Source organism: Schistocerca gregaria, chromosome 11 (assembly GCF_023897955.1).
Source record: "Schistocerca gregaria isolate iqSchGreg1 chromosome 11, iqSchGreg1.2, whole genome shotgun sequence".
NCBI classification, from domain to species: Eukaryota; Metazoa; Arthropoda; class Insecta; order Orthoptera; family Acrididae; genus Schistocerca; species Schistocerca gregaria.
In genome coordinates this window covers 67720563-67737337 of record NC_064930.1, presented here as the reverse complement: position 1 = coordinate 67737337, position 16775 = coordinate 67720563, and the positions used below count along the sequence as shown (strand labels likewise).

Below are 16775 nucleotides of genomic sequence, written 5' to 3'. Positions count from 1 at the left end.
CTTCTAGTCAAGTTGTGCCACAAATTTCTCTTTTCCCCAATTCTATTCAATACCTCCTCATTAGTTATGTCATCTACCCATCTAATCTTCAGCATTCTTCTGTAGCACCACTTTTCAAAAGCTTCTATCCTCTTGTTTTCGGACTTAATTACTGAGGTCATCAGTCCCTAAGCTTACACACTACTTAACCTAAATTATCCTGAGGACAAACACACATACCCACGCCTGAGGGAGGACTCGAACCTCCGCCGGGATCAGCCACACAGTCCACGACTACAGCGCCTCAGACCGCTCGGCTAATCCCGTGCGACTGCCCAGGAAGTACCACTTAGGACACTTAGAATACTGCAGAACTGAGAACAGTGTGTGGGAGGACCAAGAAAGTTTCATACACAGCATGAGCCTCAGGAATTTTGTAGTTTCAGCAAATGGAAGTGCAACAGGCCTAAGATGTAAAGAAAGTGGAAAAAAGCCACTGCGCCACAAGAAATTCAAACAAATGGTTCTGTCAGTGGTAAAGCAGAAGCCAGTGTCGATGCTCCACAAATAAAGACAATAGAGACATCGCTGAAGATGCTGCTCAAGGAGACAAGTCCGTGAAAAACTGCAACAGGCCGCAAAATCGTCAACGAAAGGGGAGGAGCTGGAGATTTCTGGCAGGCGAAAGTCCATAATAGGGTTAATGGCTACAGCAAAGAGAACGATGCTCAGGATGGAGCCTTGAGGCAGCCCTTTTTCCTGGGTGAGGGTGTCTGCAAGGCCAAAGCCACACGTACCTTGAAAACTCGGTCTTTTAAAATTCCTGAAGGAAATTGGGAGGCGGCTGTGGAAGCCCCACATCTATAGACTATGGAGGATAACAGTCCTCCAGCAGATGTTGTAGGCTTTCTCCAAACCAGAAAACATGACCACAGTCTCCAGAATGAGATGTTCACTCTGCAGCGGAGTGTGCAGTGATATGAAACTTCCTAGCAGGTTAAAACTGTGTGTCGAACCGATACTCGAACTCGGGACCTTTGCCTCTCGCGGGCAAGTGCTCTACCAACTGAGCTACCCAAGCACGACTCATGACCCGCCCTCACAGCTTTGCATCTGCCAGTACCTCGTCTCCTACCTTCCAAACTTTACAGAAGCTCTCCTGCGAACCTTGCAGAACTAACACTCCTGAAAGAAAGGATATTGCGGAGACATGGCTTAGCCACAGCCTGGGGGATGTTTCCAGAATGAGATTTTCACTCTGCAGCGGAGTATGCGCTGATATGAAACTTCCTGGCAGAGTCATGCTTGGGTAGCTCAGTTGGTAGAGTGCTTCCCTGTGAAAGGCAAAGATCCCGAGTTTGAGTCTCGGTCCAGCACACAGTTTTAATATGCTAGGAAGTTTCATATCAGCGCACATTCCGCTGCAGAGTGAAAATCTCATTCTGAAAACGTCCCCCAGGCTGTGGCTAAGCCATGTTTCCACTATATCCTTTCTTTCAGGAGTGTTAGTTCTGCAAGGTTCGCAGGAGAGCTTCTGTAAAGTATGGAAGGTAGGAGACGAGGTACTGGCAGAAGTAAAGCTGTGAGGACGGGGCGTGAGTCGTGCTTGGGTAGCTCAGTTGGTAGAGCGCTTGCCCGCAAAAGGCAAAGGTCCCGAGTTCGAGTCTCGGTCCGGCACACAGTTTTAATCTGCCAGGAAGTTTCATGACCACAGTCTGGTATTTCTACAGCAAAGCATTAATTACATCAGCTGACAAAGGGACATAATGGTCAACTGCAGAACGGCTCGCACAAGTTCCACATTGTGCAATGATTAGTATGAGTACATAATTTATGAGACTCGATCCACCATACCAACTGATCACGAATCATTCGAACCATCACCCTAAAAACACAGTTGGTGAGAAATGGGGCAGTAGCTAGAAGGAAGGTGGTGTCCTTACTGGACTTAGGTGTTGGTATGAGAGTGGCTTCATGCCAGTGTCTGAGAAACATGCCATCTACCCAGATGTGATCATACATTTGAAGGAGAAAGTGCTTGCCGGCAAGAGAAGCGTGCTGCAACATCTGAATGTGAATATTGTCCAGCCCTGGGGTAGAAGATCAGGATGAGGTGAGAGCATGGTCTAGCTCCCTCATAGTAAAGGCATCATTGTGGCAGTAACTATTCTGAGAAAAGAAGAATATCACCTGAGCCTCCTCCACTCATTTCTAAGGGAGGAAGGCGGAGTGACAGTGGGTGGAGCTTGAAATCTCCACAAAATAGTGGCCCAAGGTCTTGGAGACAGCAACACAGTTGCCAATGCGAATGTACTATGGTCAGGCTGGAAATCGGGGAATGGACCATGGTACCAGAGAGCCGACAGAGTTTGCCCATACAGCATAAGAGGGAGGGAAACTGTGGAAAGAACAACTAAACAAAATCCAGCTAGCTTTTTCACTACACTGAAGAATGTGATAAAGTCCTCGCAAATGTTTATAACGAATATAGTTCACTGTCATACGATGGTAGTTAAAAATGTGGAGATTACATCTCCGCGCACAAATTGTGTCGTAGCATGTCTCAGTCCGCCAGAGGACCAGGACACAGTTCAATAAAGATTAAATGCGAGGTGCGGAACATTCTGCGGCAGTAAGGATAACAATCATAAGGTACTCTTATCTGTTCATCACGACTGTGGAATTTTTGTTGAAGGTTGCCTGGGAGAAGTAAAGCTTCCAGTCGGCCTTAGAAATCTGTGAATTGGATTTACATGCATATGGGTTGGGAATCAGCAAATAGGTAGCACAGGAAATGGTCGTTCGAGTATATGTCGGAGACAATGGACCACACAAGAGGACAGGCAAGTTGGACAGTACAGAACAAGACGTCCAAATCAGAATAGGTGTGCAGGGAGTCTGAAAAGAAAGTGGGTGCTCCAGTGTTAAGACATACGAGCTTGAGTTGATTGAGAAAGTCAGCAGAGGGGGAACCTTTCGGACATGTTCTGGAAGAGCGCCAATGGGGATGGTTGCCATTAAAGTCACCGAGCAGCAGAAAGGGGTGAGGGAGCTGACCGATAAGCTGGAGTAAGTCTACCCTGGTGACAGCGAACGACGGAGGGATGTAGACGGTACAAAGCGAAAAGGCTGAGTGAGGAAGGAAAAGATGAACTGCAACAGCTTGCAGCCTGATCTTCAATGAGGTGGTTTGGCTACGGACATCATTCTGAATGAGGGGCACGACTCCCATACGAGAGGGAAGGTCAAAGCAGACTAGAAGGAAACGCAAGAGGCCAAAGTGGTCGAGAAGACGCAATTTCTTTTCTTAGAGGCAGAAAACTACAGCAGGATGCAGAGATTCCAAGAGCAGATGTAATTCCACCTTGTTGAATCTAATGCCGCGATCATTCCACTGCGGAAGAGTCCCAATGGGGCATGGGGAGGAGGGAGAAACCGACGGACAGTCTTCTCAACAGCTGCCAAGTGCATGTCCTAAGAGACACTGGAACAGAGCACAGAGGCTGGAGGATCCTATTCTGTGAAATCTACAGAGGCGTCGGTGTTGTTCCTGGGTCGAACTGTGGATTACAGAGCAGAAAAATGGTAGGCTCAGAGTGTCAGTGAAATGGAGGTTGGCAAGGTGAGGGTCCCACATGGCGACACTGTCGAAGAGGATCTCTGCGTTGGGGAAGAAGACTGCTTGCCTCTGTTTGATTTCTTAGAGTCGACAGACAGAGACTCAGATGTTAGTTGGCTGGAGGGACATAAAGAGTCTTCGTGGGAGTGTTCCTTTTGTCCTTTCTGGCCTACCAGTTATGTAGCAGGTGATTTCACTGCCAGGGGCAACGAGCTGGTGGCTTGTTGCACAACTGTACGAGAAGAAAACAGGGATGCTGCCATGATATTAGGTAATTTCACAATTACAATACTGAATTGGAGATCACAAGTTTGTGTGGCCATGTTCTTCATAGAGTGAGACATAGCAAGAATGGTACTGTAAATGCTGGATGGTAAAATTCAGGGCTTCCGACTAGTCAACAACTTGCGAGAGTGTAGGATACTTTTCCACTTGCCCACATCTCCTGGAGGGCCCACCCAATGAGAGACAAAGATTACTACTGGGATAAGGCTGCACGGTTGCCATTATAACTGATACTGCGGGGAATCACTTCTGTCAGCATCCCTACCACAACTAACATATTTGGTCACGTTTTGACAGGACGAGTGAGTGTGATTGTAACACTAACAATGGTAGCAGCACATCAGTTTCAGTATGTATAATCAGACCATGATAACTTCACAGCCTGTTTTGATATTTCATGGAAGCTCTAGTCTATCACATGTGATAAAAAGGGCGCATGTAGGCACTAAGTTTGCATCAACTTTTTCATTAATCAATGGACCACAGTGACACCCTGATCACAGAGATAATTTTGGATTTCTCCCCGTTAGACTATTAAGCAGCAGAGTGTAAATAACACCGTGCAAAGAATTCAGTGTACAATACGCCTCAACACAAACAGGACAGCCATGGAGGAGCGTTCTGCAAGCAATTGTTGGGCTTGAAAATCACAATTGGTCTCCAAAAGCAAAGTCCCATTATGTAAGTGAGAGTAGGATTTCACAGGACCTGAAATTGCATCGACACCTTTTTGAATAATAAACATATTAACTCTAGCAATAGACTGATCATCTTCGGTATATGATGCCACGAAGAACCGAGGTGTAGCTGGGAGTGGCACTGAATCTTTAAGCTCATTCCATTTATTTTAGTAGACATAAGCTGAGATGAAGATTACAGTTTTAAACACAGCTGCTTAGTTCAGTGACTGTTTACAAATGAAAGTTCAGGCAATTACAGCACTCGGTCACAAAATATAAGTCTTCTGACCAGGTTTCAACACTTCTATGAGTGCCTTCATCAGAAATTAAATATTCAAATTGGCAGGTCACGTATAAGATAAACATCAAGAGAAAAAAGCTTTAGTCACAAAAATTTAAAAAAAGAAAACTGTGATTTTTTTGGTATGAGCAGCCCACAGTGACTCGCCTTCCATGTATTCTTTGTAAATTTTTGTGAATAAAGCCTTTCTTGATTGAAATTTATCTTACACGTAACGTGCCAATTTGAATATTTAATTTCTGATGAAGGCAATCAGAGAAGTTTTGAAAACTGGTCAAAAGACTTAAATTTTGTGAGAGAGGGCTGTAATTGCTTTAAATTTAATTTGAGATGAAGACGATTAGCTCACTGCGAAACAATCCTCCACAATCACCAGCGTCTCCAACGTCGGACCCACTGTGACTGGAGGTCCCCCTCAGATGGGGGATCACTCGTCTTACATGATTGTTCACACCTCAAGCATTGCTGGACGGACCTTCTGTTTTCTGTGGTTGTTGACTTAATTTTAGTTTAGATATTAATGATTCACTTGGTTATGGTAACGGATGGCTTACGGTAGCCATTGTACGTGGAGGTACAGGAGTACCAAATGTTCCTGGCCACAAAAGTTTCGTTGACAGAGACATTATTGCATTTCCCACTTACCATATGGCCGAACTCGCTAATAAAGACTTTGGTAAATCTGCTTACATGTCAACTTCTTCTTTGTCTTTGTATACTCGTAACAGGAAAAAAATCTCTCTAAATGAGACGGTATTCATTTGGGTAAAAGGTAAAGGTGTATGTGAATATGTAAAGTTTGTTGGCGATTGTACTGTATATTTTCATAAATAAATTGTTTATATGCAAACTGATCTGTAGCGTAGCTGAGAACCGGACAAGGGTACATCTAGAACCGGGGGCTCAAGGATGCAATGGGAAGGCAATAGCTCAGGCAATCACCCTTCCCTGGGACTGACCTGTACCAGGGGTACGTGCGAATCCTACCTGTCAACACAGGGCTGGGAATTGCGCTTTACCCAGTCACCTGTTATGTCTCAAACATGTGGGCCGGCCTTCAGGAGCACACAGGGAGCAAGAAGAAAGAAAGAGACACCTCAAACACTGAAGGGGAGGAGGTAGAGAACAAAGGAAGAAGAAAAAAGCACACTACAGGGCTATTGAAATTTCAGAACACAGTCCTGAAAATACGCATGACGTGCTCAGCAAGGTAGGGGGAAAAAGAACGGGAGGAGGACAGACATTCAGCACAGAAAGTGATGAAGTGCTGTCAAGGCTGGAGGTCTGTGGAAGCCAAGCACCAACTCACCAAAGAGCAGTCAGCCCCCTCGACAGGGAGTGGAGGATTCTATCGCCGCCCGGAGCATTTCCAGGCATGTCTTCAGCCCAGAATCTCTTTGGCTGGAGTAGAATCCTCCTCAATGATGAAGCCACCTTTGAAATGAGCCCTGAAGACCAGCAAAGACGTCTGAGGATACCCTGGACAGCAGTGGGATTCCAACCTGTCACTCATCCACCAGCCAACAGTGATGGTCTGCGGTGCCATTTCATTTGATTTCCAGACATGCCAACTTTCAAAAGTGAAAAATCAGGTGAATTTTAGCGCTGTACTATTGTGAATTACAACACATCCCTGACAAAGTTGCAAAAATTCAGTACCTGTACCTGGCACACCCATATTTTTTCACAATTTCAGAATTGGGAAATATTTTGCGAAGCAAAGGCCCAGCGTGGTCGGCACAGTTTATAGTCAAGTTACACTCTACAATAAATCCGTCACAGAATCTACATTTTGGGGTTTACACGAAAAGTTTCTGGTTCCGTTCTACACACTGGACAGTCTCCTTGTGTATTTTAGTTTGCACATGTTTAAGAATGCCACATTTCCTGCCATGAGCCACTGAAAAGTCATATCTACATACACTACAAATAGTGTAAGTTTGTCCCTTCCTCGATTCACTTAAACATGGAAACTCTTCCTTATATACGTTTCTGAACACTGCATCGTATTTCTTCGCCATCCTGCACAAAAAATAATCAACACCTCCATGATATGCAGCCAACAACTACTACAGAGTACACAAATCACGCAGCAGCACCAAGAACACAATGGTCCTATGTTCTACACAATGGTCATGTAGCAATGATGCCAACCCTGGTGCACCGTTTCCCCCAATATTGCACTTCAAATTCCCCTAAATAATTTGTCACACCGGGTAAGCGAGCAGGAGGTTGGGGCGGTAAAAGGGAGTCAACAATGAAATTGTCAAGTGGCAGGGCAGGGAGGAGAGGGGAGGGGAGGGGAGAGTAGTAACCCTAAATATTTTTCCCCCCTGAAAGATTTATCCCTCTAATTTCCCCCAGGCAGCTTAATTCCCCCTAAATTTAGGAGGAAATCCCCCAACTCGGCAACACTTCCTTGTAGAAAGAACAAGGCTAATCACTTCGCTTGGAATGGCTATGAACTACTCCTTGTCCACAATTACTTTACGATTGCACTGATGCTACCAGAAGTGGAGGAAACTGAAACTCGTTGAAAGGTATTCATTTGTCTCCGAATGCTGCCAACAATAAATTCCTTACTTCGTTGTAGATACGAAGCATGAGCTACGCCTACTGCCGCTCCCGACAGCCACCGCATGAATCTTCCAAGTTAACATAGACAAGTAGCAGCCATACATTGTCATACACCAATATATCGAAGGGGCAGGATTTTCAAATAGTAAGGAAAGTATTGAAACTGCTCTGAAAATCGGGAGATTGGTCTTCACTGTCGGGAGATCGGGAGGAAGTAGGAAAAATCGGGAGTCTCCTGCTTAAATCAGGAGAGGTGGCATGTTTGCATTTCATAGGAGGACCGTTTGATTGTCATCCATGGAAGCCTTAAACCACAGCGGTACTTTGACAATATTCTATGCCCTGTTTTGTTGCCCTTCATGGCAAGCCATTCTGGGCTTACATTTCAACAAGATAATGCTGCCCCCACACAGCAAGAGTTTCTACTGCTTATCTTTGTGCTTGGCAAATCCTACCTTCCCCAGCAAAGTCACCCGATCTTTCTCCAATTGAGAACATTTGGAACATTATCGTAAGGCCCTACCAACCAGCTCAGAATTTTGATGATGTAATATACCAGCTGGACAGAATTTGGCACAATACCCCTCGGGAGAGCAACAAACAAGTCTATCGATCAATGCCAAGCCAAACGACTGCTTGCATAAGGGTCAGAGGTGAACCAACACATTACTGACTTCCTCGATTTGTGAAGCTCTTTCCTTCAAATAAATCATTCAATTGATGTTAAATTGGAATCACTCGTTTGTCTGTGCACAAAGATCACATCTACCAATTTCCATCCCATTCAGATAATTCCTTCATGGTGCATAATTTTTTGTGCATTTTCAGTGCAATAAATGTGTAAAGTAAGTGGGAGAAAGAAATCAAGAAGGTATAGGCCCACCAATGAGGAGAATAAGACAACGGCGTATCCACCGTATGCCAGCAAAGTATTTCTTCACGATAAAGGATGACAGCCAAAACAGTTGCAGGAAAAAGATTTATTAAAATTCTTGACCAAGGTTTCGTTATGTATACCTTCATCAGAAGTAAAAAATCCTGAACAGGAAGACACTTTCATTAGCAAAACCTTAACATTGGAAATGAGAAACACTAAAGCTTAAGTAACAGTGAAATTACCAGAGTAATACAGGCCCAAAATCATTTAGTTACTTGCTATTTAAGACATCTTCACCATTTGTACAACATGATTATGGGTACAGGGTCAATGCGAACAGTTTAGCACCAGTACTTTGCCTATGAACTATCGAGACGAGAGCGTGAAAGCACTAGGGCAGATGGTTTTGCCGAGAGAGGGCACTTGTGGTATGTGCCAGACACTCGTGCATATTAAAATCCATGGATATCTACATAAGCGCATCAAAATTGTTAAAAGTTGTGCTAATTCGAACCTTCTGTCTTAATAAATAAAACATATCAGACCATTTAAAAACATATTTATAAAATAGAAAATATGGAACCAATTTACCTGTGTCCTAGTGTCAAACAGATGAAGCTTGCGCTGTGGAGCACATCTGACGAGAGAGGACACTAGTGTAATAAGCGAGACTCTCACGTAACGTATGTGGTGAAATACATGCTAGCAAAAACAACCAAAATGTTACAGTAAAACGAAACCATCTGTCGTCGTGAATAAAAACATACTAGTCAATTAACCACACATACACATTGGAAATCACAAACAAACAGCAAACATCAAAAATATGTAAAATCCCAACAAGACAGGGAAAGTGCATTTCACCGGCATCAACAAGCAAGAAAACTAACTTCTAGTCAGCCGGACTATATTACATCAAGGCAAGGAGGGGTTTGAAACTGTCTAAAAATTATTTTTCTAAGCTGCACCTGTTCATTAAGAACAAAACCATCTTTTAGAGACAGATGCTTGAAAATCTCTAATTCTTTGAGCATGTCCAGTTTGTAACCCTTATTCGCTTCATGAAGCAATTCTACATCATCCAGTTTACGTGGCGTAAGCTGTAAGAGCCATAGGTGTTCGGCAAACGTGGAATTATGTACATTTTCCCCATTTTTACCTAGCATGTGTACTTTATACCTTACTTTAATGGGTCTACCTGTCTGTCCAATGTAGTAATTTGGGTAGTCGTTACAAGTAATTTTGTATACACCGGATTTACAGCATACACTACGTAAACTGGATGACGCAGAATTGTTTCACGAAGCGAATAAGGGTTACAAACTGGACTTGCTCAAAGAATTAAGAGATTTTCAAGCATCTGTCTCTAAAAGATGGTTTTGTTCTTAATGAACAGGTGCAGCTTAGAAAAAAAAAATTTAGACAGTTTCAAACCCCTCCTTGCCTTGATGTAATATAGTCCGGCTGACTAGAAGTTAGTTTTCTTGCTTGTTGATACCGGTCAAATGCGCTTTCCCTGTCTTGTTGGGATTTTACATATTTTTGATGTTTGCTGTTTGTTTGTGATTTCCAATGTGTATGTGTGGTTAATTGACTAGTATGTTTTTATTCACAACGACAGACGGTTTCGTTTTACTGTAACATTTTGCTTGTTTTTGCTAGCATGTATTTCACCACATACGTTACGTGAGATTCTCGCTTATTACACTAGTATCCTCTCTCGTCAGATGTGTTCCACAGCGCGAGCTTCATCTGTTTGACACTAGGACACAGGTAAATTGGTTCCATATTTTCTATTTTATATAAATGTTTTTAAATGGTCTGATATGTTTTATTTATTAAGACAGAAGGTTCGAATTAGCACAACTTTTAACAATTTTGATGCGGTTATGTAGATGTCCATGGATTTTAATATGCACGAGTGTCTGGCACATACCACAAGTGCCCTCCCTCGGTGAAACCATCTGCCCTAGTGCTTTCACGCTCTCATCTCAATAGTTCATAGGGAAAGTACTTGTGCTAATCTGTTCGCATTGACCCTGTGCCCATAATCATGTTCTACAAATGGTAAAGATGTCTTAATTATTGACAACGCCTTTGGCACAATTGTTTTATTAATCTCCATCGCATGATGTAATTTTAGTAAGTAACTAACAGATTTTGTGCCTGTATTACTCTGGTAATTTCACTGTTACTTAAGCTTTAGTGTTTCTCATTTCCAATGCTAAGATTTTGCTAATGAAAGTGTCTTCCTGTTCAGGATATTTTACTTCTGATGACGGTATATTTATATATATACCGAAACCTTGGTCAAGAATTTTAATAAATCTTTTTTCTGCAACTGTTTTGGCTGTCATCCTTTATCGTGAAGAATTTCAACAGTTGCTGTTTCAGCCATGTTTAAAATCCAGCAAAGTATCAAACAAAACTTGCAAATTCCTGTCTTACTGTAACAGTAAACGATTTTCTATCCACCTCCAAGAACGTGTACACTATTAGACGCGGTAACAGATGTCTTGGGGCTCTGTAAAGTGGGCATCTACCACACATCATCCAAATGCATTCAGCCATATGTCGGGCAGACTGTGCAGACAATTGAAGAAAGGTGCTGGGAGCACAGGGGACAAACTGAATTTATGCAAATACGCAAATATGCGGTTCCAGAACATTGCATGGCTACAGGGACTCAATGAAACATGAAGAAACACCTGGCTGAAAATGACTTGTACAAGTTCATGGTGCCATCCATCGGTAATGCTGAAATTCAATATAGTGTTGGTCCACCCTTAGCCTCGATGACAACCTTCACTCTCGCAGCTGTTGTGGCTGAGCACCTGAAGGATAATTTGGAAAATATTTCGAGTAGATGTCCCCACCGTGTTATAGTTCTGGGTGGAGATTTTAATTTGCCAGATACAGACTGGGAGAATCAAAAGTTCATAACGGGTGGCATGGACAAAGAATGAAGTGAAATTTTTTTAAGTGCTTTATCTGAAAACTACCTTGAACAGTTAAACAGAGAACCGACTCGTGGTGATAACATATTAGACCACCTGGTGACAAACAGGCACAAACTATTTGAAACAGTTAACACAGAACAGGGAATCAGCGATCATAAAGCGGTTACTGTATCGATGATTTCAGCCATAAATAGAAATATTAAGAAAGGTAGGAAGATTTTTCTGTTTAGCAAAAGTGACAAAAAGCGATTACACAGTACCAGATGGCTCAACACAAAAGTTATGTCTCAAGTAGAGATAGTGTTGAGGATCAGTGGACAAAGTTCAAAACCATCGTACAATATGTGTTAGATGAGTACGTGCCAAGCAAGATCGTAAGAGATGGAAAAGAGCCACCGTGGTACAACAACCGAGTTAGCAAAGGGAAATTCACAGCCAACATAAACATAGACAAAGCCTTGCAGACAAAAAAAAATAAAATAAAATAAAATAAAATAAAATAAAATAAAAAAAAAATTGTAGTGTGAGGAGGGCTATGCGAAAGGCGTTCAATGAATTCGAAAGTAAAGATCTATGTACTGACTTGGCAGAAAATCCTAAGAAATTTTGGTCTTATGTCAAAGCGGTAGGTGGATCAAAACAAAATGTCCAGACACACTGTGACCAAAATGGTACTGAAGCAGAGGCTGACAGACTAAAGATCTAAATACTTAATGTCTTTTTCCAAAGCTGTTTCACAGAGGAAGACTGCACTGTAGTTGCCTCTCTAGATTTTCGCAAACATGATAACATGGTAGATATCGAAATAGACGACAGAGGGCTAGAGAATCAATTAAAATGGCTCAAAAGAGGAAAGGCCACTGGACCTGATGGGATACCAGTTCGATTTTACACAGAGTACGCGAAGGAACTTTCCCCCCTTCTCGCAGCGGTGTACCGTAGGTCTCTAGAAGAGCGTAGCGTTCCAAAGGATTGGCAAAGGGCACAGGTCATCCCCGTTTTCAAGAAGGGACGTCGAACAGATGTGCAGAACTATAGACCTATATCTCTAACGTCGATCAGTTGTAGAATTTTGGAACACGTATTATGTTCGAGTATAATGACTTTTCTGGAGACTAGAAATCTACTCTGTAGGAATCACCATGGGTTTCGAAAAAGACGGTCGTGTGAAACCCAGCTCGCGCTATTCGTCCACAAGACTCAGAGGGCCTTAGACACGGGTTCACAGGTAGATGCCGTGTTTCTTGACTTCAGCAACGCATTCAATACAGTTCCCCACAGTCGTTTAATGAGCAAAGTAAGAGCATATGAACTGTCAGACCAATTGTGTGATTGGATTGAAGAGTTCCTAGATAACAGAACACAGGATGTCATTCTCAATGGAGATAACTCTTCCGAAGTAAGAGCGATTTCAGGTGTGCCGCAGGGTAGTGTCATAGGACCGTTGCTATTCACAATATACATAAATGACCTGGTGGATGACATCGGAAGTTCACTGAGGCTCTTTGCAGATGATGCTGTGGTAGGCTATATCGAGAGGTTGTAACATTGGAAAATTGTACTGAAATGCAGGAGGGTCTGCAGCGAATTGACGCATGGTGCAGGGAATGGCAATTGAATCTCAATGTAGACAAGTTTAACGTGCTGCGAATACATAGAAAGATAGATCCCTTATCACTTAGCTACAAAACAGCAGGTCAGCAACTGGAAGCAGTTAATTCCATAAACTATCTGGGAGTACGCATTAGGAGTGATTTAAAATAGAATGATCATATAAAGTTGATCGTCGGTAAAGCAGATGCCAGACTGAGATTGAGGGTTGATAGAAGAGATAGAGAAGATCCAATGGAGAGCAGCGCGGTTCGTTACAGGATCATTTGGTAATCGCGAAAGCGTTACGGAGATGACAGATAAACTACAGCAGAAGACTCTGCAGGAGAGACGCTCAGTAACTCGGTACGAGCTTTTGTTGAAGTTTCGAGAACATACCTTCACCGAGGAATCAAGCAGTATATTGCTCCCTCTTACGTATATCTCGCGAAAAGACCATGAGGATAAAATCAGAGAGATTAGAGCCCACACAGAAGCATAACGACAGTCCTTCTTTCCACAAACAATACGAGACTGGAATAGAAGGGAGAACCGATAGAGGTACTCAAAGTACCCTCTGCCACACACTATCAGGTGGCTTGCAGAATATGGAGGTAGATGTAGATGTAGACATATGTTCAATCAAGTGCTGGAGGCTTTCTTCAAGAATGGCAGTGCATTCTTCACCGAGTGCTGCACTGAGGAGAGAGAGATCGATGTTGGTCAGTGAAGCCTGGCACAGTTCCAAAATATCCCAAAGGTATTCTATAGGATTCAGGTCAGGACACTGTGCAGGGCAGTCCATTACAGGGATGTTATTGTCATGCAACCACTTTGCCACAGGTCCTGCATTATGAACAGGTGCTCGATCGTGTTGAAAGGTGCAATTGCCATCCCCGAATTGCTCTTCAACAGTGGGAAGCAAGAAGGTGCTTAAAACATCAATGTAGGCCTGTGCTGTGATAGTGCCACGCAAAAGAATAAGGGGTGCAAACCCCCTCCACAAAAAACACCACCACACCATAACTCCACCACCTCCAAATTTTACCATTGGCACTATACAAATTGGCAGGTGATGTGCAACGGGTATTTGGCATACCCACACTATGCCACTGGATCAACACATTGTGTACCGTGATTCAGCACTCGACACAATGTTTTTCCACTGTTCAATCGTCCAATGTTTACACTTCTTACACCACTCAAGGCATCGTTTGGCATTTACTGGCATAATGTGTGGGTTATGAGCAGCCGTTCAACCATGAAATCCAAGTTTTCTCACCTCCCACCTAACTGTCATAGTACTTGCATTGGATCCTGATGCAGTTTGGAATTCCTGTGTGATGGTCTCAATAGATGTCTGCTATTACACATTACGGGCCTCTTCAACTGTCAGTGGTTTCTGTCAGTCAACAGACGAGGTCGGCCTGTTCTCTTTTGTGCTGTATGTGTCCCTTCACGTTTCCACTTCAGTAACACATAGGAAACAGTGGACCTAGGGATGTTTAGAAGTGTGGAAATCTTGCATACAGACATATGACAGAAGTGACACCTGACCACATTCAAAGTGCACGAGTTCCACAGAGCGCCCCATTCTGCTCTCTCATGATATCTAATGACTACTGAGGTTCCTGGTATGGAGTACCTGGCAGTAGGTGGCAGCACAATGCACCTAATATGAAAAATGTACGTTTTTGGAGTGTCTGGATACTTTTGATTACACAGTGCAAGTGTTGAGACAGTCCGCATTGCTCTGAGTTTTTGTTCTAAAGGAAGCAATCAAAATATGAGTGTCCTACAGCCTGATCAACAGGGACAGTGGCTTCCTCACGGTAAACTATGGGATCAAGCACTCAGCCAACTGATGTCACAGTATGGATGAGAGCAACTTCCAAGCCTTACGTGGGCAGCCGCAGTATTGAGGGACCAGAGTTTGTGCACAGTTTTCTAAAGTCGGAGGCAACCTGGTCGTGGGGGAAGGAGTGTGGAGTGGTAAGACTGCAAAGAAGGTGTGGAGCAGTGAAGATTCTCAGTCTACAGATATCACCTGAAGAGACACTACAGTAACCTGTCAAAATGTCATGCTACGTAAATAGTTACAGCTGGCTGCATACCCATGAGCAATACAAACAACTTCAACAGATGGTTACATGTTACACTACAAGCTAGTCCAGTTACCTGTTAAAACGGAGAAGCGACCGCAGAAGCGCTGCTACAGAACAGACCGCAGAGTGGGGTGAGTTAGCAGCTCATCCTCTCTGGAATGCAGCCAAAAGTGAATGGAGGTTCTTTGCAGCCTCAGGTACTCACACTAACCTGCACAACAAAAACAAAGAAACAACTAAAGTACTAGTGTCTCTTTTTCATTCCATGCAGAATTCTTCTCACCTCTGCCAATTCATGCTACTGCACAATTTGGTAACTTACGTACTTTGTGGACAGATATCACAGTGGTCACTCAAACAAAGCAAGTAAAGATGTGCATGCCATCTGTTTGCGAACTGTGTAAACTTGGTCCTGTGTGGCAATGTACACTAATGTTCAGGAAAAACCGAACCCCTTGAATGAACAATGGAAAACCCAGGATGGAATGTAACAATATTATGAGAAGGAAAATAGCTACTCACCACATAGTGGAAATGCTGAGTTACAGATAGGCACAACAAAAAGATTTTCACGTTGCAGTCGTGTGTGAGGGTTGTGTTTGCGTGAGTGTGTGTGTGCGTATGTTGTTGACAAAGGCCATTGGCCAAAAGCTTAAAGTGTGAAAATCTTTTTGTTATACCTATCTGCCCTCCCCCCATGAACCATGGACCTTGCCGTTGGTGGGGAGGCTTGCGTGCCTCAGCGATACAGATGGCCGTACCGTAGGTGCAACCACAACGGAGGGGTATCTGTTGAGAGGCCAGACAAACGTGTGGTTCCTGAAGAGGGGCAGCAGCCTTTTCAGTAGTTGCAGGGGCAACAGTCTGGATGATTGACTGATCTGGCCTTGCAACATTAACCAAAACGGCCTTGCTGTGCTGGTACTGCGAACGGCTGAAAGCAAGGGGAAACTACAGCCGTAATTTTTCCCGAGGACATGCAGCTTTACTGTATGATTAAATGATGATGGCATCCTCTTGGGTAAAATATTCCGGAGGTGAAATAGTCCCCCATTCGGATCTCCGGGCGGGGACTACTCAGGAGGATGTCGTTATCAGGAGAAAGAAAACTGGCGTTCTACGGATCGGAGCGTGGAATGTCAGATCCCTTAATCGGGCAGGTAGGTTAGAAAATTTAAAAAGGGAAATGGATAGGTTGAAGTTAGATATAGTGGGAATTAGTGAAGTTCGGTGGCAGGAGGAACAAGACTTCTGTTCAGGTGACTACAGGGTTATAAACACAAAATCAAATAGGGGTAATGCAGGAGTAGGTTTAATAATGAATAGGAAAATAGGAATGCGGGTAAGCTACTACAAACAGCATAGTGAACGCATTATTGTGGCCAAGATAGATACGAAGCCCACACCTACTACAGTAGTACAAGTTTATATGCCAACTAGCTCTGCAGATGATGAAGAAATTGAAGAAATGTACGATGAAATAAAAAAAATTATTCAGATAGTGAAGGGAGACGAAAATTTAATAGTAATGGGTGACTAGAATTCGAGTGTAGGAAAAGGGAGAGAAAGAAACATAGTAGGTGAATATGGATTGGGGCTAAGAAATGAAAGAGGAAGCCGCCTAGTAGAATTTTGCACAGAGCACAACTTAATCATAGCTAACACTTGGTTTAAGAATCATGAAAGAAGGTTGTATACGTGGAAGAACCCTGGAGATACTAAAAGGTATCAGATAGATTATATAATGGTAAGACAGAGATTTAGGAACCAGGTTTTAAGTTGTAAGACATTTCCAGGGGCAG

General features: G+C 43.2%; 1 protein-coding gene and 1 non-coding gene across 5 annotated transcripts in view; one reads left to right on the top strand and one right to left on the bottom strand.

The window, feature by feature from the left end:
- Positions 1–16775, bottom strand: part of LOC126295208 (histone acetyltransferase KAT2A) — a 298502-nt gene that overhangs the window by 232167 nt on the left and 49560 nt on the right. For all 4 annotated transcript variants that reach the window (XM_049987541.1, XM_049987542.1, XM_049987543.1 and 1 more), the window contains one exon: positions 15047–15184. The gene's annotated coding sequence lies outside the window, so the exon portion shown is untranslated. The remainder of the gene's footprint in view (positions 1–15046; positions 15185–16775) is intronic.
- On the top strand, positions 1583–1657 carry Trnal-caa (transfer RNA leucine (anticodon CAA)). The gene has a single exon. It is a non-coding gene; the product is annotated as a tRNA-Leu (tRNA).